The following is a 7,998-nucleotide window of genomic DNA, read 5'->3' as shown; positions in this document are numbered from 1 at the left end:
TTTCCCCTTATGGTTACCTTCAAATAAAGTCATAAGCATTTAACACACTACTTGTTCATTTCATAAATGGGTGTTCACATAATATGGTTCTCAGAGGGGTCACAATAAATCTGGAATATCAGATTTCCATGGGGGTAAGTCTAGGGAAAACTACTATCTAAGGGGAAGATTAGAAGTTCTATCTTCCACACATCCTGTCTTTCTCCTTCTTCAGGGCGTTGCAAACTAATCTAACTAGATTACTTATAGGACTGAAATATCCTTTTTTGAATTTTTAGTCTATAAAATTAAAAGTATATAGTATACCTACATATTGTTATTATATTTCTTTTAATCAGAAAGTAATATATGCTCATTATTATGAGTCAAACAATAGCAATTTTTGGATCCTAATGTAAATAGCATTGTGTTTTTAATTTCAAATTCCACTTGCTCATTACTAGTATATAGGAAAGCAATAGATTTTTGTGTATTAACCTTGTAGCCTTGCTATAATCACTTGTTAGTTCCAGGAAGTTTTTTTTTTTTTCCGGTCAATTCTTTTGGATTTTCTACATAGACAATCATGTCATCTGCAAACAAAGAAAATTTTATTTCTTCCTTCACAATCTGCATACATTTTATTTCCTTTTCTTGTCTTATTGCATTAGCGAGAACTTCCAGCTCAATGTTGAAAAGGAATGGTGAGAGAGAACATCCTTACCTTGTGGGAAAGCTTCAAGTTTCTCATTGTTAAGTATGATGTTAGCTGCAGGATTTTGTAGATATTATTTATCAACTTGAGGAAGTTCCCCTGTATTCCTAGTTTACTGATAATTGTTATCACGAAGGGTGTTGGATTTAGTCAAGTACTTTATCTGCATTGATTGACATGATTATGTGATTTTTCTTTTTTAGTCTGTTCATGTGATGGATTACATTAATTGATTTTCAAATGTTGAACCAGCCTTGCATATCTGGGGTAAATCCCACCTGGTCATGGTGTATAACTCTTTTTATACATTGTTGGATTTGATTTGCTAATATTTTGTTAGGATTTTTGCATCCATGTTCATGAGACGTATTCATCTGTCGTTTTCTTTTTTTGTAATATCTTTGTCTAGTTTTGTTAGTAAACAATAGTAATTTTAAAAAAAGAGTTAATGACCAATCCATGGTTCCTTTCCAAATCAATGACTCCACAGCAAGCAACATATTGACAGATTGGAATGTGTCTTTTTACGATTTTGTTAATTTAACCTCCTTCACCCAAGGGAAAAATTTACCTTCATTGTTCCTTTTCCCTACCCTCTAAGAAATTAAATTTTCCTTAATTTATGCTCAATAGAGAAAGCTCTTTGTTTGTACACAGAAGCATACAACAAAGAGACTTGGGAGTTGACATTAGATTTTTATAGGTTTTATTAGGTTGCAAACTTTTCAAATTCCTAGCTTCCCCTCACTGAATGCACAGGAAAGCCATACAGACAAGACCTCATCTCAGTTAAAGAACTGGAAGATCCTCTATGAGGAGAGTGAAAATCAAATTGTATTTTTGCTAGTATTGCTAGAGTATTGTGTATTGCTAGGATATATTATCCAGTTTTGAGTAATCCAGAAGTATAAAGTTCCTTGAGCACATTATTCAAATGTGAAGCTTTTGTGACAATATTTTTTTATTGTTACTTATCATTTTAACCATTTTAAAGTGTAAAATTTGTTGGCATTTAGAATATACATAATGGGTTTCAAGCATTACCACTATCTAGATCTAAAATATTTTCACTATTCCAAAAGGAAATCCCTTACCAATTAAACAGTAACTCCCCATTCTTTCCCTCCCTCCAGCCCCTGGCACCAATAATTTGCTTTCTGCCTCTATGTATTTGCATATTCTGTATGTTTCAGATAAATATAACTATACAGTACGTGGCCTTTGGGGTCTGGCTTTTTTCAAGTTCATCCATGCTGTAGCATGTACTTCATTCCTTTTTATGAGTAAGCAATATTTTATTACCACTCAATGGATATGCCACATTTTGTTTCTTCATTTTCAGTTGATGGACATTTGGGTTGTTTCTACCTTTAGGCTATTGTGAATAGTGCTGCTATGAACATCTATGTATAAGTTTTTATTTGAACACTTGTTTTCAATGATTTTGAGTGTATACCTAGGAGTGGGATTGTTGGGTCATATGATAATTCTGTGTTCAACTTATTGAGTAACCACAAAATTTAACCACAGCATCTGCCTCATTTTACATTCCCACCATCAATATACAAAAGTTCCAATTTCTCCATATTTTCTCCAACACTTGTTATTTTACAGTTTTTAAATTATAGCCATACTAGTGAGTTTGTAGTGTTATCTCGTTGTGGTTTTGAATAGCATCTCCATAATGAGTAATGACATTGAGCATTACCACTTTGGAAAAGATCTGATTCTGTTAGCAAAGTAGAGTTTTAGGGAAAATCTCTATCTTAAAGTTACAGGTTATGTGATGGCTATTCCCCAAAGTATGTGCATACAGTGAAAATGACACATCATTAAAAGTACCCTTAAATGGACAAACTGACTATCAAGATATTTATAGGACAATTGTAAGAAATTCAACATTGACTGGAAATGAGAAGGTACCAAGAAATTATTGTTAATATATTTAGCTTTGTGCAATGCCATCATGATTATGATAAAAATTTCAGAGAACCATGAGGGAACTGGGAAGAAGTGATTATCATAGAAAGATTCTAAGTGGAAGGAATTCATTTCAAGAGAAAGAAGGAAATGTCTCCTGGAGCCTATGTGGAGACAGCAGTGTTGAGGTGAGTTCTTCAAGTCAAACTGAGGCGGTTTCAAATACTTTTACAAGCCTTGAACTAGTCTTTTATAACTTCTGTGTCTCGATTTTCTCAAATGAGAAATGGGAATCATACTTCTTTGGATGTTGTTTAATGTAAAAATTACTCAGCACAGTGCCTGATATATAACAAGCACTCAATCAATGGCAGTTATTATTACTAGTGTAAATGTTTTAAGTTCATCTAACAAATACCTGTTGCATGCCTACTATGTGTCAGACAGTGTTCTAGGGTCTGGGGGACAGGAGTGGACATGCTGCTTCCTGACACTGAGTTCTTTCTCTATAATCTCTTTATGTTTATTTTGCTTGAAATCTTGGCTCTGCCACCTAATAAGACAAGATAGACTTGGATGCATAGATGTAGGAGTGAGAGAGAAGCAGCAGTTACTCACATCTCCCTTACTTTTTCCCCATTCCATACAGGAGATGACAGATAATTTGAACCATTATTACAACACATATCACATCTTCATCAGGGCTCCTCAAAAACTCCAGGAAACCCTGGATTCTCATAGGGTTATCAACTGAAATGAGCCTTCCAAATCCATGGTAACCAGAGAAAGAGGGAAGAAAAAGAGTCCTCCATCTCAGTCTCAGTGTTTGTTCAAATTGTTGTGTATTGTGAGCAGCTCGCCATGTACTATAGACTGTAAAGACTGACATTATGTGGAGTCTGGTGTTGAAATAAACCTGCAACAAAAGAAAATGACATCTATTTTAAAGTATGTATGTTGTTCACAAGATTGCATGGCCATTTGGCATAAATGTTAATTTGTACAAATGAAAACAATGAGTATTATCTCAGTGTAGCCAAACAAAGCATTAATGGGCCGAGCTTTAAAAAATTGTATGCCAGGAGGAGAAGCTGAGGCCCCTCAGAAATTGTACTAGTTGTCCCCTCTTCCTTACTGTTCTTTTTTGTAAGCTGGCTAGGTGGACGCAATATCCAAAAGCATGAAATGACTGAGATTATAGGAGTTCCAGGAAGAGAGTAAAAATGGACAAATGCTCTGAGTCTATTGTGTCAAATAATATTTTTCTCTAATAATAGAAGCTAAATGAAACAAACAAACAAACAAAATCTATCTAAAAGAACATTTAAAGAGATAGTTTAGAAGTGGCAGCTGGTGAGAACAGAGGATGGGGGTACGAGGGTGAGCCAATTAGTGGGATACAAACAGCTACCTTATCAGTTGGTTGTAATAGTGTGATGTGATTAGTTTGCATTCCTAACATCTAGTGCAAAAGGGACATTTAGGGTAACTTGGAAACATTTGGAACAGGGACACAGTGGACTATGATGGGGCAACCAGAGAACAAGGAATTATTTCTGAGAAAGGAGCAAAAGAAAGGGAGAGGATGGTTTTCCAGAAGATGAGTTAGGAAAAGAGCATTGAAAGGGAACATAACAAAGTAAGTTAAAGTATTTTGGATTTTCCACTAGTACCAGTCCTGTCTGAGTTTGCTGAACACCTTTCCACCTATACACATACTTATCCTTGTCTTTAGTATTAAGACAAGGAAAGAGGCAAAGAACAAATACATGTGTGTTTGAGGTGGAAGTGGGGGTGGTTGGAAGCAGTTATAGTAAGGTGGCAGAATTGGGCTGGACTTTATTTTTTAAAGTTTCCAGATATGCTAAAATTAAGTTATTGGCCCATAAAATAGCTGTAGGAGTATGTGGAGTGGGAGACAGAGAATGGTCTTGAGTTAATACCTAGGCTACATTTCTTCTCTTTTTGAAGGTTCTTCTTTAAGCCTGAGTTATCACATCTTAACATGGACAATAATGGAAGATTCTTTATGGAGTGATAATGATGACTAAAACAGATAATGCATGAAAAGTGCTTCTCACAGTGCCTAGAACATAGTGAACATTCAATGTTCCATGTCATTGTTTATTGTTATTATCTGTCAGGGTTGTCAGGAGAGTTTGGATCAGGTGATAAGAAGAACTGCATCTTTAAAGTTAATTCAAATGGACTATGTGAAAAATCTACTGCTTACTGGATGCTATCTAAACCAACTCAGGGATTCCCAAAAATTCAAGTTGGAACCTCCTCTGAGGTACACAGCCCAAATGATGGAGAACAAAAGAGGTGAGAATAGATCTTGGGCACCTCTGTTTGCCGTAAATACATTGCTCAATAGCCCGAGGAGTTAAAATTGCACCAGAGGGTAGAGTTGCTTGGGGTGTGTTGGATAGGAGGGAGGTATAGGGATAAACTGGTTTGGATTGTCATGCATGTAAGCGGCCAGATTGAGATATGAATTGAGGACTGTGGTTGAATTTGGATATAGGGTGATGGAGTTGAGATATGAGGAGGAACCTGTGGGCATATGTGCAGGATATATGGCAGAATGAGCCAGAATGAAAATATTCTTCCTTAATCTCTATATTACCTGGTTCTCACTTGGGAATTTTTCTTTGCAAAGCAAACACGGGCTTCAAAATGTTTTCTCTAGAGGTCTTCCATGAAGGGCTGGTGAACAGTAACTGGACATTTGGTCAGAATGAATGCAGCCTGAGTTACGTCCAACGCTGCGTCAGAAATTTCCCTGCCTATTGGGCCCAAAAGGATATCCCATCTCCTAGAGTGTGATGGAGCAGTCCTGAGAAGTGAGAATGGCTTTTACCCACCCTGATCTCCACCTCCAGGATTTCTCAGGGCAGGTCACAGGACACACGGTGAAACACGTCTTTGAACAGTCATCCCATTTTATTACATGTGACAGGAAAATGAACAACCCCTAAGGATCATGGAACATTCAATTTTCTGAGTTGCATCCTGTAGCTGGCATTAGTGGAAATGTACCCCTACTCAGGTTGGCTCCACTGGTGGCCCCAAATCATCTTAGTCTGTTGGAGTCCAAGAATATTTATCATACAATTTCTATTATACCTGCCCCTTGCTTTTGTTTGATAAGTTAATGAGACCTATTACATGCATGTCAAACCTTGAATCTGTTACGCCACGTCTTTGGATGATTGAGCTGGGACAGACATCAGAAACTATACAGTCTATAGCTCTTCTGGTTCCTTATGCCTCCTCTTACTCCATCCCTGAAAACACCTGTGCAGCCTTCAGATATGAGCTTAAGGATGACTTCCAAGGGGAAGTTTTCCTTGACCTAGCCACCATTAATATCCCAACTAGATCAGTTTCTCCTGATGTGTATGTTCTCCTAGCACCCTGTATTTCTCCCTCATATAACTTGTCTCAAATGCAATTAAATACTTGTACAATTATTTGTTATATGTTTGTCCACTCCCCGACACTGGAAAGTAAATTGCACGAAAGCAAAGAGCATATTGAAACTTTAGTCCAAAGACCTAGCCAGAGATTTATCAGTCAATGCCTGCTGAATGAATGAGTAGTGAATGAATATAAATAGTGAATGAACGAATGAATGAATAAATGAATAAATGAATAAATGAATGAAACTTCATAAGGTAGTTGTGAAGATGAAGTAAGAAAGGATATAAATAAATCTAATACATACAGTGTCTGGAATATAATAGAAGTTTATGAAGTAATATTAGATCCTTCAGTTTCTCAAAACCTTGAAAGAAAAATACTGACATTTTATATTTAACTTTGTTATACTCACTGTTATGGCTTACATATTTCCCATATTGTTAAAGTCTTTTGATAAACAATTTAAATGATTCCATGATATTATCATATGGTATATTAGTTTGGATGCTTTCGGCTTCAAGCGAGAAAAAAACAACCCTGATTCAAAATGGTCTTAGTAAGAAGGAAATTTGTTATCTCACAAAACTGAAAGTCTAAATGTAGATCAGCCTTGAGGCTGATGCCTATCAGCAGTCCAATGATGTCATCAAGGAGTCGGGTTCTTTCTCTCTCTCTTTTTTTTTTTTTGTTGAAGAAAATTTGTCCTGAGCTAACATCTGTTGCCAAGCTTCCTCTATTTTGTATATAGGTCATCGCCACAGCATGGCCATCAATGAGTGGTATAGGTCTGCACCTGGGAATCAACCCTGCAAAGTGGGCCACTGAAGCAGAGCACGCTGAACTTAACCACTACGCTATGGGGCTAGCCCCTCTTTCTCTTTCTTTGATCACCATTGGTTTCATCCTAAGGCTGGTTCTTTTTATGGTTGTGATTTGGTTGCCAGTATAGGGCTTCTTAACATGCAGCAAGAGAGACACAGAGAGAGAAATTCCAACTAGTCTTACACTTCCCAGGGAAATGTCACAGTCTAATGGCTTAGACCTCTAATAATTACGAATGAGCATTCTTAGTTTATTTCATTTTATCTTGAATTAATGTTACACCACTTCACACATAAGAATTTAATGACAAGATAATTCCACTTGCTCCCCCTCATGCTATTATTAAATAATTTACTTCTACATATGCTATGACTCTGTAGTATACAGTTATTATGTTTGAACTAAAAAGTCAATTGTGTTTAAACAATTTAAGAAAAGAAAGAAAAATAAGTTTTAAACTATTTAATATTTTTATGCTTTCCCTTCCTAACCGTGGTTCCAAAAATGTCACTGAATTTCATTTCCTGTTAGCCTATGGACTTTCTTCCTTGTGGGGCAGTCTGCCTTGTTTATCTGAAAACGTTTATATTTTGCCTCCATTTTGAAAGGATATTTTGTTCTATAGGGAATTTTATTGAGAGTTGAGAGTTATTTTTCTTTCAGCATTAAAAACATGTTATTCTATTATCTTCTAGACCTTATTATATATCTTCTGAAAGTCAGCCATTATTTGTATTTTTATTTCCCTGTGTGTAATACATCTTTTTTCTCTGGCCGCTTTTAAGATTTTTCTCTTTATGTTGGGTTTTCAGTAGTTTAATTATGATGTGTCTGAGTGTGGTTTTCTTTCTGTTTATCTTGCTTGATGTTCACTGAGCTTATTCTAAAACAGAAGGGTCCCAAACCCTTTTGTCTTTCTAAATAAGTAATTTCTCTGCTTATGGTTAAGAAGAGAACTCTGATTCTATACATCATATCTGAACAGTAGCTGTCTCTTGCTTCTGCTGCAGGTACTTGTGAACAGAGAAGGAACGAAAGAGGTATTTCTTATACAAATCCACCTACCTCCTTGTTCTTAACCAGCTGATTTTTCAGCTCAAAGTTGCTGAATAATGGCAGGACCTTTGGAACCAGAA

This window comes from Equus caballus, chromosome 12 (assembly GCF_041296265.1).
Source record: "Equus caballus isolate H_3958 breed thoroughbred chromosome 12, TB-T2T, whole genome shotgun sequence".
Classification (NCBI taxonomy): Eukaryota; Metazoa; Chordata; class Mammalia; order Perissodactyla; family Equidae; genus Equus; species Equus caballus.
The sequence above is the reverse complement of the archived record's forward strand: the minus strand, read 5'-3'. Positions refer to the sequence as shown.